General features: G+C 32.5%; 1 protein-coding gene across 1 annotated transcript in view; it reads left to right on the plus strand.

The window, feature by feature from the left end:
• LOC149421553 (uncharacterized) overlaps positions 1–17,242 on the plus strand; it is a 519,511-nt gene that overhangs the window by 147,494 nt on the left and 354,775 nt on the right. The gene's annotated exons all lie outside the window — the stretch shown is intronic.

Here is a 17,242-nt window from a genome sequence, read left to right on the forward strand (position 1 = left end):
GGCATGACGATTGTTGTCAACTGATATGTTCTCACAACAATAATTGTTGAAGAAAAATAAAATTAAGGAATGAAATTTAAAACACTTTACCTCTGTTTCAATTTTTGGCCTGGTTTTGGTGGATTAGAGCTTGGATACGTATTAGAATTAAAACACATAAATTATATACCTATTTATTTTATGAAATTTTATTTTCTACAAAATTAGTATCAATAATTTTTACACAAAATTGTACTGGAAACGAGATATTTACAAAAAATCAAAGCTAGTCGCGCAAAAAACTTGTTTTTTTCAAAAATATACGCACCTTTACGACTTTCTACCTCGGTACCTATTAGAGATTGAAGAAAATTGTTTTCACAAAAGTTGTAGGTAATTTTATGTTTTACTTTAATTATCTAGCTAATTTAGCCAAAATTTGCATTGAGAATGAGATATTTTGGAAAAACTAGATTTTGGCGCGATTACAGCCGGTTTTTTTTTAAATGGTGGCGCGAGCATAGGTGCGCCATGGTCGGAAATTCAGATTATACATCATGGGATCAGTTTATAAAACATATAAAAAAATTGGGACTACCGGAATAATTACGATCGCAACCCCCTTTTTGGCGCTATGTGTACTGGCCTATAATACGGAATCCCCAAATATATCGACAACATTCTCACATTTATAACCCAGATAACATGTAGGTACGTTTATAATCAACAAATCAATACAAAAACCGACCAATATCATATAACAACAAAGGCAAAGGCATATGGCAACAAAGAAAAAAAGAACAGGTATCCGCTAGTAAGCAGGGTGAAAAAAATCAAAGGCAGAATAAAGAACACAGAAAAATGTGCAATTAATGCTTGCTTCTAGACTCAGCAATATACCACCTCTATCTATATTACAGCAGGTAATTTATACACTTGTATATACCCGTCTATACGTACTTATACGCTCGTGTGTATAATTCCAAAATTTGATTGAAAAGTGAATTAACATAATGTTTCTAATATTGTTTTTATTTAATCACGAAAATACTTAATATATCAATAATCCGATGCCGAAAGGACCGATTTCACCGGAGAAAAATTCTGATTTAAACATATAATTTTATTATGAACGTATTGAAGTCGTAAAAAATTTTCAAATACATATTTCCCATACATATTGTTTTCAATTATATATCCGTAATAGAAATTTTAAACCGTTAAATATTTATGTTATAAACAGAAAGCCTACCTCAAACATTAACGAATTCTTAATGTATCATGAATCTATTTTAAATAACTGTATAGATGATACCCTTATCTTTGGTGATTTCAACATTGACATTCTTCAAAAAAATAATACATCTCTTAAATACATCAACACGCTAGACTCATACAACTGTTTCATATGTAACACATCCTATCCTACACGAGTAACAGATACCTCTACTTCTCTAATAGACCATATCATCTCAAACAGACAAAATATTTCCTCAACTACTGCAAATATAGATGCCTACCTAAGTGATCATAACATTTTGATATTAGATTACCAAAACAGCTTGAAACATCACACTAATAATAGAATACATTCTTTTTCAAACAACACCAAAACCGATAAAAACATGTTAAAAACATATGTAGAATCCCACAACTTTCCACACGAAACCACCAGTAATGCCAATGAAATCTATAATAATTTTAATGAATACATCAAAACAGCAATAAAATCATCCCAACATAAATCTGAGTTACGCATAGGAGACCAACGGAGGGGTAATACTCCATGGTTTGATGCAAAATTAAATGCACTTATCAAACAGCGCAACAATGCGTTTAAAATCTGGAAAAAAAATCAGCAAAGTGATATATTCACAGCACTGAGAAATAAAACAAGAAATCAAGTTACCAACTATAGAAGATATGCTAAAACCAAATACTACACGACTATATTTAAAGAAAACCTGCGTTATCCGCGACAGACATGGAAAATAATAAATGCAATTCTAACAAATAGCTCGACACCCCAGAAAGATGAAATTGAATGTCTTCTCATTAAGAATGAAGAAATAACATGCCCAACACAGATAGCTTCAACTTTTAACAACTTCTTTATATCAGTTGGGGAAAACTTAGCAGCTACAATTGCATCATATCCAGATGATTCTATCACTATAAACACGGATCAAAAAGCAATCCAGTCCTTATACATGGCCAAAACAAATAAAACAGAAGTTCTCAGTATCATCTCTCAACTAAAGTCTAATGCATCTCCAGGTTTAGATGGAATTACACCAGTGTACCTGAACTTTTGCAAAGATATATTAGCTGACCACCTTGTTTTTCTTATTAATCAATCCCTGAATAGTGGAATCTTCCCAGATCAACTAAAGATAGCAAAAATAATTCCGATTTACAAAGATGATTGCAAAAAAAATCCTTCTAATTACCGTCCTATATCCATCCTCTTTGTCGTCTCTAAAGTTTTTGAAAAGGTTATTAAGCTTAGGCTCACTAAATATCTCCTATCAAACAATTTACTCGCATCCCAACAGTATGGATTCAGAAACCAATCTAACACAAAATGTGCTGCCTTCGATTTTGTATACGCCCTCCAAAAGCATATAGACCAGGGTAAGCATGCTGCAGGCTTGTTTATAGATTTAAAAAAGGCTTTCGATACGGTTGACCATGGGATACTACTAAAGAAGCTAGAACACCTAGGCATAGTAGGCACTCCCCTGAAGTTACTGTGTAGCTACCTCTCTAACCGACACTGTCAGACCTTTGTTGGAAAGGGGACAAGCAGCATGGGAACGATGAAATGTGGCGTGCCTCAGGGCTCCGTACTTGGACCATTACTATTTTTAATATATATAAATGATATTGCTAAATGGGGACTTAAGGGTACAATACAACTCTATGCAGATGATACAGTGATTCTTTATCACAATAATGATTTAAACGAACTTGAAAAGGAAATGGAAAGTGATGTAGCTTGCCTGGCAAACTGGCTGCGATTAAACAAACTTAGCCTAAACATAAAAAAAACACATTACATACTGTTTGCAAATAAAAAAATGTATGTCTTAATATAAGTCTTGATAATAACCGCCTTGAAAGGGCTGATGTTACAAAATATCTTGGCCTTTTCATTGATTCACAACTCACATGGAATCACCAATTTAAACATGTTCTATCCAAAATTACTCATATAAGTGGTGTTTTATATAGACTTCGCGGGTTACTTCCTCCCTCTCTATTAAAATCGATTTACCATGCTATGATTCACTCACATCTAATATATCTCGCCGGAATCTGGGGATTTGCTACAAAAAAAATGATTTCAGAAGTCCAAGTCGTCCAAAATAGAGCCCTGCGAAATATTTTCAGTTTACCTTGGGACACACATGTCAAAGACATCTACAGAAACACCCAAATACTTCATTTTAATACCATTCCCACTTTTGAAATAACGAAAACTATATTAAAAGTAATTCAACACTCGGCACATTCCAACACTACACTCTATTACAATTACGACGTACACCAACACAACACAAGAAATCACAACAAACTACATATACCAAAAATCAAATCAACAAAATATGGACTAAGATCCCTGGAATACATAGCTCACACAAAATATAGTCAACTACCCAACGAGATCAAATGTGCAAGTCAATGTAAAAAGACCCAAACTAACATGCTCAAACTTCATCTTATTAATGACTATCTGAAATAATAATGTTGTGTATGTCCCATCATGTGTCCATTTAATACATACAGCTATATGTTTCATGTAATGCGTATCATTCCCGCAATGAGTTTATTAACTCCTGGGAGTACAATGCTTTATATAATATACTATATTCTGTATTGTATACTTTTAATAAAAAAAATTAAAAAAAAAAAAAAAATTGACGTAAATAAAGTAAAAGTTTTGTTTACACAGGACGAGAAGAAACCCGTTATTCTGGAAGGAAGGAGAATAGAAGACATATTTTTTCTTTAACTGTATTAAATAGAATTTCGCAGCACGACTCTTTTTATGATTGTAATTATCTAACTTAGAGATAGTTGAGCGTATACTTCGAGATGACAAGTTCTGGGAAGAAAAAATGCTTATTAAATTAACTAATTTTTAAATGGATTGCATTCTTGTCGAGCTTATCGATCCTGGAGTCACAAGGTCTATGAATGTTCGTGATCCTCCACATATCTTAGATATTGTATGTAAAGAACGTCAATTTGGAAATCGTCGTTTAGATTTCGACGAAATGCTATTTATTGAATAATTATTTTCGTTTTTTATATAAAATTATTTTTACTATTTCTAACTTATATTATAATAAATGATGGCCTTTATACAAAAAAAGTTGCATCTTATGCTTTTTACATTACATAATTATTTGTTTTATGTAACTTTTTGTAAACGATAATAATAAATATTGAAAATGACTGATATTTTATTTATCTTGTCAATATATTCAGATATAATTATGATCAGATATTATGAAAATGATTCGTGATTGAATACCGTATTGCTTTGACATCTGTCAATGAAGAACACGTCGGTTACGAGTCATAAGTTACTGCCTACCGTCTAGCAGTATGGTTACAGAAATCTGATAAGAATCATAAAATCATGAGCTCCTTCTGCAATAGGTAACGTTTCTATCGAAATTTGCCTAAAACATGCACATTCAACTTAATATTACTATTCACATAGTTTGAAAGACGCCCATTATTAAGCATTTCATGTTCAAACCTTACTCATGGGTACCATCTAGTGGATTTCATCGCTGCTCTGACTTCGAACTGTTCGTTGTGTCGGGTGTTCCCCATTGCAACGTACTTCATTCCCCTGCACCCCGAAATATTATAATATTTAATTCGAGCGGAGCGCGTGTGAAACTAATTTGCTTCGCCCACTTAAATCGCGTTCACGCCCATAACTGATATTTTTTTAGGATCTTATTTCGTCTTAATTTTTTTAAATAAGTTTAAAAACACAGCATAACCGTTAAGAGGAAGCTGCAAGTCAAAAATGAGTATATTCTTGATATGCCTTATATCGTCACGAACTTTGGAATTTAAATCGCTTGACAAACGGAGTCTAGAAACGTTCGATTTCAAGTGCCAAAGTGGTTTTGATTATTTTGTGAACATTTTTTAAAGAAACAAAAAAAAAATGCAAGGGAAACCGTCACAAATAATCTTAGCCACAATATAGTATTTTTTAAAAGTTTTTTCTTTTATGCGTTCATACATTTCTATTAAAAAAAATTTTTTTTAGTTGCTTACATTTATATTTTATATTACGTAATTAATAATTTTCTTTTAATTTTAGTCAAGAGAAACGATGACAAAAGCTTCAATTTATCTAAAGCATATTTTTTGGTATTCATAATGAAAACCGATTCCTAATAAAGATTACTCGAAAATAGTGATTTAGCATTAAGCTTCGCCTTAATCTTTGTTAGGTTGCAACATTTATCTATATTCCTCCTTTCCATGTCCATAATCCATTTCTTAATACTATTTTTGAAGAAGGTTATTTTTTTATGGTTTTTATTTCAAGAGGGAGGATATTAAATAATTTTATAGAGAAATATTACATAATTCTTTGCCTAAAAGCCGCGTTAGTTGTGGGTTGGTTGAATGTATGTTGTAATGAGGATCTAACAGACGTGTTAGTTGTAGGTTGGTGGAATGTATGTTGTAATGGGGATCCAAAAGTCGTGTTAGTTGTACGTTGGTGGAATATATGTTTTAATGAGGATCTAAAAGTCGTGTTAGTTGTAGGTCGGTGGAATGTATGTTGTAATGAGGATCTTGTGAATCGCCCCGAGTTTGTATGTGTTTGTTATCCTGGTTTATAGATGCGTAAATTAAAATATAATTTTTTCTAGGGACATTAAATTCAGGATATGGTCATTCAAAACATAGTTTGTATGAGTTTTGATGGTGGCTATTAGGTGATATTTTCAAAATTGCTTTTTGTACTATGAGGACTGATATTATAGTGGAACCGCATAAACTTCCCACCTGATAAGACGATATAATAGATCAGATAAGATTGGCCTGATTATTAAATTATTGATCATATTGGAAAATTTTTTACAAAACCTATAAAACTTCAACACAGGCTTGGCAATGTAAAGAAACAATAAACTATAAACAAAACAGTTTTCAGAAGATTTGCTTAAAAAATATTTTTAAGGTTTTTTTAATATTTTTATGAATAACTCTATTCCCCAAAGTTAGCTGAATGAACGTGAAACACGGTGTGCATACCTAACAGACGTTGACATCTGATAAACATATTTTACAATATTTACGTTAATTCAATAAAAATTTTACATTCATGATTGTGGCCGACATTTTTTTTATTGTAATATAAAGAATATGAATTACACTATACATGCATATTTAAAAAAATATTATATTTAAGGCTATGTATACCTTAACGGAAAAGTGGAACTATTGTGCCTGATAAGGGATAAATAAAAAATATATAAAATATTGGCATATTATATTATGTATTATTAGCATTGTCAGTTGATTTAAGAGATAAAGTAATGCTGCTTTACACAAACAGTTTTTCTTGTTTGTAGTTCAGATTAAGTCAAATTGATTCAATCACATTTAAGCAAATTTACATCTTATTAGTTATATTCTGGGTCGGGTATCTTGCCAGAAGTATCTTAATTTTGATAATTGCATTAGCACGTAATAATACTATACCTGCTTATCGCCTTTTACACCATTTGTAAATTGTTGAATTTGTGTAATTAAACAAATTAGTCCCTACGTAGATGTCGATACAAATCCTATTAAAACTGCGAAGTAGTAATAATTCGTTCAGCGCTAAAACACCAGCGGGAAAACATTCAAAGCATTTCGCCAATAAAGTGTGTATTGTTCCCGCGGGTGCTCTAATAGTTGCATTAGTGATTTTAACGGATTACCGCTACATTTGATGCGGAAATGCGTTTCCGCAACAGCGGAATTCCGGAACTGGCTCCGTCATCAAACTAAACAGGAATAATAATTGATACCAGGCTATATAGTGCTTATATTCTCAATGCAAATATAACTACTGACCATTAAGACACTATATAAATATAACTACTGACCATTAAGACATTATACAAATATAACTACTGACCATTAAGACATTATACAAATATAACTAACTACTGACCATTAAGACATTATACACGGATAAATTCACCATTTTACAAATAGTCATATCTGTACTGTTTAAATCCTGAAAAAACGGCATTCGTGGTCGAGGGGTAAGGATCTCGACTAGCAAGCTGGAGATCGCGTATTTAAACTCCAGCATTGGGTATACCGTAGCGTAGCGTACCGTACCGTACCGTACCGTACCGTACCGTACCGTACCGTACCGTACCGTACCGTACCGTACCGTACCGTACCGTACCGTACCGTACCGTAGTGTGTGGTTTAACATTTAAAAAAAAAATATGTGTATCTTTTTGAAACGAGAAAACACATCATAATTTCGTATCGTGAATGCAACGCAATACAATATGACGGTATAGTGTATATTTTTTAAAATGAAAAAAATGATAACGTTGATTTATTTGCATATATGTAATCAAATTAGATAGTTCTTTTATGTGTGAAAGGAAATATAGCAAAGAAAATAGGTGTCATTATTCAAGTTATTCGTGATACTATTTCTATGTTAGAAGTACGGAAATAATGATAGGTATTTTAGGTTAGGTTACATTAAGGCTCCGTGAAAATCGTTCAAAAAGAAGAAGAAGATGATTTGAAAAGGAGATATGTAAATAAGAATGTTACATGGATTGCGCTAATATTTAAGAAAACGGTAATAATTAATAGTCGTACTTATTTAAAATATATCAAAAATTTCTCGACAAATGTCTACTATAGAATTTAAAGAAACACTGTGATTTTTTTTCCCACATATAATTTATTAAATAACCGAATAAAACATGGTTTTAATAATTTTGTCGGCATACTCTGCGATTTTTTTATCGAGAGAATTTCATATAATTACCGTTTTGGCCTGGCAAATGTATAGATATTATCTTAAAAAATAACACACATTTTTTCAGAAGCTTAAAAATTGAAGTGTATTGAAGGAAAATTTGTTATATACTCAAGAAATTCGGAATCCGGGGATGTATGTCGGGCTTATGTGAAATTGATTGAATAAATAATCACAGAAAAAAAAAACATTTTGCTGGTTTTTGTGGTATATATATTGAAACACTTCTCTCGCGAATGCGTTGGCCATTTATAAAAAGTTCCGTAACATTTTTATCGACTAAATTTTGATAAACTATCGTACTTTCTCTATTAAATTAAGTAATCCCAGAAAGAATCCCAGACAGGTAACCAATATTTCCGTTACGGGTCCACAAATCATTGTGATACTTAACTAATCGCGAACCATACTTCGAAGTATGGATGCCAATTCAATTTGGTACCAACTTCATATATGTTCTGTACCCATATATTATTATATATATATATGCACATTGCGTGTAGTTCGGATAATATCGAGCCACCAACATAAACGCGAAAGTACCCCCCGCCGAGAAACAAAGATTGATGGATTTTGAATCAATCTACCCTTGCGGCCTACCTACCCTTATAAATCTGACCGTTGATAAATGGACCGATAAGGAACAAAAAACCTCTCAGAAATGAAGGCTTAACTCAGCTAGAGCCTTTGTTTTTACAACCACAAACTACCTACGAGCACATTGTACTGAAAAGACCGAAGTGCTACAACTTTTCACAAGAAAAGAGCCATGTAATATGTAAGGATACCTTTCGAGGTTTGTTTAATATATTAAGGAGTATAGTCTAACTTTCCTGAAAGTTGTGTGAACTAAAAGCTAATTTGAAGAGCTAGAACTGCTGAAACTTATCCAAAATGTGTATTAAGTTGCTGAAAGAAAATGCTGAGTCTTCTGAAGCCTGACTGGGAATAACATTAGAAGTAATATGTTTTATGTATACATTAACTTTAACACTGCTAACATTATCATACAAGCCTTTGAAATGTAGATATATTTATTATATTTGAGCATTCTCAAAATACCCTTTACAGACAGGGTAACAAATGTAGATTTTCTTCATAGAATTGCCAAAAAGATATTTTTGTAAATATGTGTGGTAAAGTTTTAACTCATAGAATTAAGAATAACACATGAAATGCCTTGAGGGCGTGTTTCATGATCCAAATATAAACCCAATTTGGGCCTATACAGGGTGTCCGGGTGTAAGAGAGATAAGGAGATTTCATTGTTTTAAGATAGTTTTCAAGTACAATAGTTGAATTGTTTGTATGGAAAAATAATATTCCTGATTGGTAAAAAAATTGTATTGAAAAAAACTATCTTTTTTACTTGTACCATCATGTAGAATTTGGGAAGATTTGGGTCTATACAGGGTGTCCGGGGGTAAAGTGCACATAAAAATACGGGAAATTTCATTGTTTTATGCTAGTTTTCAGGTACAATAGTTTAATTGTTTGTATGGAAAAATAATATTGGTAATTGGAAAAAAAAGGTTGGAAAAAAAACAATTTTTTACTTGTACTATCATTTAGAATCACCTTTCGAAGTTAGTGCTCTTTTCCTCCGGACATCCTGAATTTCCATACAAACCTGTGTTTCACCATGAACGAAATTCAAATGGGATGACAATATACAATTTCAGGCAAGTGCAAGTAAGATAGATAGATATTTGATATGGAACCAAAAGGTACTAAGTCAGTGACATTTGTTTCCATTCAAATTTATATGGAAGGCACTTTTAGTTTTCTTCTTTATTCTATCTTGATTCAAATTATAGGTATTGTAAAATTTGGTCGGTCACAGAAACTCACACAGATGCATTGCTAGCGTACGCCGTGTTAAAACTTGTTTTTCGACTTTAGAAGAGAAAAATCAATAGCAAATGGAAAACAGGTTCATTTTAATTTTAAAAATAATACAATTTATGCAGTAAACTTGAAATATTGAAATTCAATGATCGTGTGTTGACATTAAGTAAGTTATATGATCGTTTTTTGACACTGAGTAAGTTATATGATCATGTGTTGTCATCAGAGATGTGCAAAATGGGTACCCGAAACCATTTGAAATGCAAAATGGAAATGGGTCAAAACTTTTCACAGGTTCAATGGTTTCTCAGGTCAAAAAATTAAAATAATTATAGAATTTTTAAACAATTTTGTCATTTAATAATGGACATCAATGTAGAACAAATATATAACATGATGATAAATCCAAAAACACCACGACTACAGATTATGAAACCACAAAATTTTTGCGCGGGACTAATGTTGCCAACGTAATAAACATAGAAACTGCTATCTAACATTTAATATTACAGCGTCATTGCCCCATGTTCAGTATTTGAATCAGTATTTTTTGTAATAGTATCACTTAATTGCCAGAGCTCCTACCAGGGAGCAACTTGACAAATGTAAATTATCTCTCATAGCGAGGTTGAGGTCCGACTGATATTTGGGGCTTATGAAAAAAAGATGAGTGGAGATAGTAGGAAGAATGTTGCAAAAAAGCATTTAAAATGGAAAATGCATTGAGAAAAGCATTTAAAATGCAAAATGGAAAATACCCATTTTGCATTTTGCATTTCCATTTGAAATGGATTTATTTGAAATAAAGCACATCTCTGGTTGTCATTGAGTAAGTTAAATGATCGTGTGTTGACACTGAGTACGTTATATGATCGTGGTTGACACTAAGTAAGCTTAAGCAAGATAACATGCTATTACACATGTTACTCAATCCTCAATTGTTTGATTCAACTCTATTAGCGTAACTAACATTTTGCACGAATTTTTTCAAGAAATTCGTATAGAATATTGTTTTGAAAACATATTATGTTTAGATACAAAATATCCATAACCGAGGGGTTAGCCATCCTAAGACGTTGTCAGAACCAAAAGACTACATTTGAATCAAATAAAATCGTATTTCAAAGGAAATCGACACTCAGTTATCTGTTCCTCCCCAAATGTTCTCTCTGAGAAAGCGTCTCGTTAAGCTAGGTGTGCTTGGAAAGAAAAGTCTAAATAAAATCTCTTTTAAAATCAAAAACAAAGGCTTACATATCTATTTATCTCGTGTATCAAAGAAAATTTACTCTTTGCACCATAAAATGAAACATAGACCTTTTTAGAATTTATTTACGAAGATAGCCTTTGATACAAACCTAGGGGTTTATTTATATTTTTGTACCTCGAGTTTGTATAAATAGGAAATTAAATTATACTGTTGTATGGAAGCTCACCTGAAAAAACTAACTACAAACCTAGGGGTTTATTTATATTTTTGTACCTCGAGTTTGTATATAAAGGAAATTCTATTATACTGCTGTATGAAAGCTCACATGAAATTAGATAAGTCTATGATAGTATTTAGATAGTCCATTTATAAGTCTGCAAATAAACTTTTTTTTTACAATAAAATATGTATAGAAATTTCTCTTAAAGTTTCATGACTTTACGGAAAACGATTCTTAAATTCAGTGTTATTTCTGCTTCATATAGACAGATTCGTAAGTACTGGTAAACAACATTTGCTGAAAAATTATTTGCAAACTCCAGAATTTTCGGGTAGACTAAATCTGGTATCAACACAACCACAAAGTTGGTCTTCAAAGACCTCCAGTCGTTTCAACAGCATACCTACTCGTAAAGCAGTGTACAAACATACGACACAGTAAAATGCAAGCATACAATTGTATTTTATTCAGGATCCCTAGCAGCTAAGAGCCATAAGCCACGTGTGCTTCGAAAAGTGAACTTCGATTGGTAGTATAAATCTTGAATCAGCTCAACCATAAACCTAGCCTCGTCCTCAAAAACCTCGAGTAGTTTGCTACAGATTGTAACAACGTGCCTAGCTAACATACAAATATATATATAAGCAAATGGGTTATTACCAGCCATAAGCCATGAGTCTTACACTGAGTAGTGTGCGCCGAGCAAGCGAGAAGAATCAATGCAAAAGAGTGCAATCAGTCCTCCGCCGAAAAATTCTCAAGCGACATCAGATTTTAGTCATGCCTAGCCAATTTACAGTAATATAATAAAAAATACGAGTGTATTTTGAAGTCTTCATTTAACTCTACCGTTTGGTATTTTATCTGACTGTAAATGTACCTGTATCTTCCTTTTCCAGTTTCCAAAATCTGCTCCGTAAGCCTTACTTTGACTAGATAGCTAACTTTGACTTGGTGGCTAGACTGAGCTATTCAATATTTGGATTTATCTGCCGAAAGAATTTTTTTAAAATTGATTATAATCAAGAAGGTAGGTATTTAAGTAAGTAGTTATAATAAATACGAGACAAAATAGAAACATATTCGTACTTGTTTGGACGCAGGGTCTATTGTTCACGTAACTTTTAAATATTTTAACTTAGACTAAAAGCCACAAAATCCACTGGGCGGTGTGAATCAAGGAAGCGATAAGAGTCCACTGCAATCATCCTTCGGCCCTCGGCTGAAAAGCCATTCCAGCTCCCGCATCCCGTTTTTACTCGACCGGTATTGGTATTGGCAAGGAATTCAATATCGGGACGGTACGGACATACCGAATTCCATTCCCGCACGGAGGGAATCGATCTCGCCCGTGACCAAACTGGATTCGATGATCGAATAAGTGTAGAGGAGATGCTGTGTATAAATATACAAAAGTACTACTCACGAATGGTTCAATGACGCAGTAGCATGAACAGTTTTGCTCTCTTTCTTTCTATCAACCGAATTGTTGGTCAATAAATAGGAACTATGAATTTTCAACATTGGCAATTTCTAGGATTGCAACACCGAGACGCAAGCGCGTACCAGCAAACCAGCCTGTGTACTCGTCTTTGGCAAGTTCCGTAAGATTATTATTCTGTCTCGAGGGCCTGGATGTTCCACACATAATTCTGACATTACCATCTCTCGAACACCTTTTTCATATGGCATTGTCATTAACTGTGCGGGTTCTGATAAAATCAGAAGAGTCCGAATACTTTAGAGCAGGAATGAGCAACCTTTCCGAGGTCTGGGGCCAAATTATCATTCTGTCTCCGAGTCAAGGGCCAGACCAAATTATTAAAAATTAAATTAAATAAAACACTTTTTTGTTGTTTGTTTTTGGGGTGTTATGCCGTGTTGCGCTAACTCCTCCTCTAGCCTAAAGAAGGAGTTAGCGCAACACGGCATAACACCCCAAAAACAAACAACAAAAATGCTTTTGGCCGTGAAAATCTAAAAACTTACCTAAATAAAACACGTTGCTACTTCATATTTATTTTTTATTTACATAGTGAACGCCATAATATTATTATTATTTACTGATTACAAAATTTAGTGTGATGATTGGCCTTGTACTTAAATTGAAAGACTATCATTTTTCGATATTTTTATCTGGTATCCTCGTTCGAATTTTTAATTTGGTGTCTTTCATCCTCGAAAAAAACTGTTTCTTGCAAATGTGCGTAAATTTGTATTTTTATTTTTGTTTTTCTTCCACCAAATATAATTTATAAAAATTTGTCAAAGTAATGTTGTTAAATTGTGATTTTAGCACTAAATACCCGTGAAGTTCAATCTGTAAAAATCGGGCGAGAAAGTATAGAGAATTTGGAGTCTTTGTTTTGGAAGTCGGCAAACCTCGTATCAAATTGCTCTATTATTGCCTTCAGTTCATCTCCATTTGAGTTATATGTGATGTTTGTATGAGTTGACAGATTAGGAAAATTCCATCATAAAATCTCCATTATTTAATCTCTTCCTGGAACTATTGATTTATTTCTCTATTACTTCACCGAGATGAATCAGGGCCGGACAAAATAGCTCAGCGGGCCTGATCCGGCCCGCGGGCCGCCGGTTATCCATATATGCTTCAGTGGTTTATTCTTTTAATGATCAGAAACATCGGTTTCGTGATTACCTACGATTGATTATTGGTTTCCGGTGGAGTTTGAGATGTTTTGCACTGATGGCAGAGCTAAGATTTTGACATGGATTTTGACATGTGTTCAGATCCATGCCTTAGGAAAAGTGTATTGCCGCAGGGAGTCGGAAACATTATTTTGATATGGATCGACCTTGATGTTACCAAGGTCGATAATATAATGACAACCGCCCGAGAATTTCAGTATTTGAAGGAATTTTCTAATTACCCCTGCCTTATGTAAGAATCTTCAATGAAAAAATCAATTTCCTGGAAAATTGGAAATAAAATTACATGAACTCATGACATAATTTATTTATATTACATTCTGTAACTTAAGCATCTCAGTTTCTCGTCAAAGAGGAAATTGTAAAATATGTGTCATTTTCCGTTTAGGTTTAGACAAGGTGGGTACTTCTTCACTTGTTCCAGGTAGTTTTGTGCTGTATCATTTGAAATGGATAAAATAATGGTTCTTATTAATTAAAGCAATGGATACTTAGTTTATCAACATTTTAATATCGATGTAAGCGGTTAGATGTTTTGTCGAATCTAAAGGATTACCCTTATTAATTAATTCTTATTATTGATATAAATAATATTGTATTTTGTCGACATCTTTAAATATTTGTCCTTCCCATAACACAAGATTTCTGCGTTGAAGTACATGATCATTAATAATAGATTTTTATAATTTGTAAAGTTTTATATTTTATAAATTTAAAAAAATATTTTTTTACTCTTCATTCAAACATAAATTAAATTGCCAAATCAGTTTTTTCACTATGTCAATTTTACATCAGTGATTGGTCGGGGGGTTCTGACAGAACTTAAACTGCTACCTCGCGGTTCAGCCAGCCGCGTACATTAAGAATGCGGACAATTTTATGCAAAGTGGAAGTTTTAAAAAAACAGATATTCCAAAGAAATTCATGTTTTTGAAATTTTGCTAAATGTTTCAATTGAATTTTTTGATTTCATACTGACCAGAGTGGGATTGACCTTAATTAAAACCAAGGTACGCATGACGTCACCCATACCTCGACAGATTTCGATCTTTTTGGCGGGGTTTGAAAAATGCAAATTATTTTATTTTATTAAAAAAAAATTAATACTGTTACTTATGTTAAAAGGTTCATAATTTTATTTTCAAATTTGACTGAAATCCCTTACCGTCAACTTTGTATACTTTAATAACGGTGCTGTTTTAAATTGAGCTGTTCGTCGTTACTTTTATTGTAGTAATTTGTGGCCCAACTCTGAAAGGCGCATAGTTTATTTGCAAGATTATAGTTTGCAGGTTTTGGGATTTTCTGTTTTTAGTAGTAGGTACGTACTATGTCATATGCGGTGATGACGAAGTCTTGACATTTATTAAAAACCTTGTTTATCTTAGCAGCACTACTTTAAAAATTTGATTGCTGAAGATAACATCATTTCATCAACCTCTTTCGCATGAATTATTTTTTTATGCTTTAAAGTTAAACAAATCTGACTAATTTGACTCGATGTTATACGGATTTAATCCAATTAAACATTAGAGTTATCATTAAGGCGATGACATACGTAGTAATGCAAAATCATGTGTTTTTGGTTTGAAATGTTTCAGATGCTTTAATTAAATACTGCGAGTAGAATACATCTTGGCCTTTGAAATAATCGAGTATTTTTTAGATAAGTCTTTTTATAAGCCCAGAAAAAAATAATGTACAAGGCCTATGAAAACTGCTTTAAAGTTCAAAATCTCCTACTTACGAACCCATTTTTGGTTATGATTTTATTAAATAATGTGGAAAATTAAGTTATTTATAAAATGATCGAAAAAAAATTAAATATTTATGCCTGAACATTCACAAAATAAAATAAAAGGTACTTTTTTGCAATGTTTTTTTCTTGCATAAATCAAAACAGGCGGATGGTGTTAAGCGGGAATTTAAACCTTATGGCCATCTACGTAAGGGTTGTTGTTGTTGATAGCGGCTCAATTTAAAATATTACACGACGTAGTGCATCGCCTTAACCCTTCAGGCTAATTTGTTCGCTTTTGGGAACAACTCACAGAATACTCTCACAGAAATCATTGTATAAATGCCTTATTGTCATGGTCAGAAATATAATCCAAACGGCATTAGAAAGATAAAACACCACGCTTTTCATTCAAATAGAAGTTAATCAGAGAAGAATTAAAAAGTACACCACAATGAAACCAATGATTCCGAATTTGAAAAAAAAAATGAAACGTAAAAAAAATGAGATGACAGAAACGTTTGTTACACATAAATCTAATAAAATGCACGTGTTTTTTTATATATTCTTGTTATCAGTAATTTTAGCTACGTAAACGTAAAGTGTGTAATTTTTTAAATTTATTTTTAATGTTTACACTAAAAAAATATGTTTATTTCTAATAATAATATTTGAAAGCCTACTTCATCACCTTCAAAAACAGTTTTTTCGGATATGTAGAAATATTCCATTATAAGCTAAAAAACTCCGACCTTCTGTCAAAATTTGGCCGAGACCCGAGGAGTTAAGTCTGTACCCTGGTTCTGGCACAGTGTACCAGTAATTCGCGTTGGGTATTGGATACGAACAATGTTTGTAATTATTATTTCAATTAATTTAATGGTAATACAACGCTAACGAGATTCAACAAACCGCTAACCGACGTTACATAAGCTTTTGTGAGCAAGATAATAACTCTCCATTCAATAATTTACAAAACTTTGAAACACTGTATTTTTAATGATAATTTTTATTACGGTGTATTTTCTCTAAAAAATACAGCTAATTGTTTTATACATTTGGATGTATTACACATGCCTATCCATTGTAAATTTAAATCCGCAAAATGAGAAATAAAAGTTGTATAACCTTTTTTACTGCGTACAATAAAGTCGAATGTTACATTGACATATTAAAATGTTACACATGAAAATATATAACGGTGAAAAAAGGTTGGAACCATGCTGGAAATACAATTAAGGGTTCGATGTAACTGACACAAACACATTTACATCATCAATCTTACTGGGTTTTTCGCTCGATCCCAATAACAGGGGTATATTATTTCTAAGCAACGCAATATGAAACGTAATTTAACGTTGGTTTGAATTAATCCTTTTTACTCAGGACCGTTAAATTAGTATCCGAAAATGTATTTGTATCCCCTTTTCATGACGTCACTACTCTTTTACTTGGTTTATCAACAAATAAACTGGCTGGAGGTATACCAGAATTATATGGTTAAATAAATAAATAAAAAGCTTT

Source organism: Hesperophylax consimilis, chromosome 8 (genome assembly GCF_061612785.1).
Source record: "Hesperophylax consimilis isolate HC1 chromosome 8, BYU_Hcon_1.0, whole genome shotgun sequence".
NCBI lineage: Eukaryota > Metazoa > Arthropoda > Insecta > Trichoptera > Limnephilidae > Hesperophylax > Hesperophylax consimilis.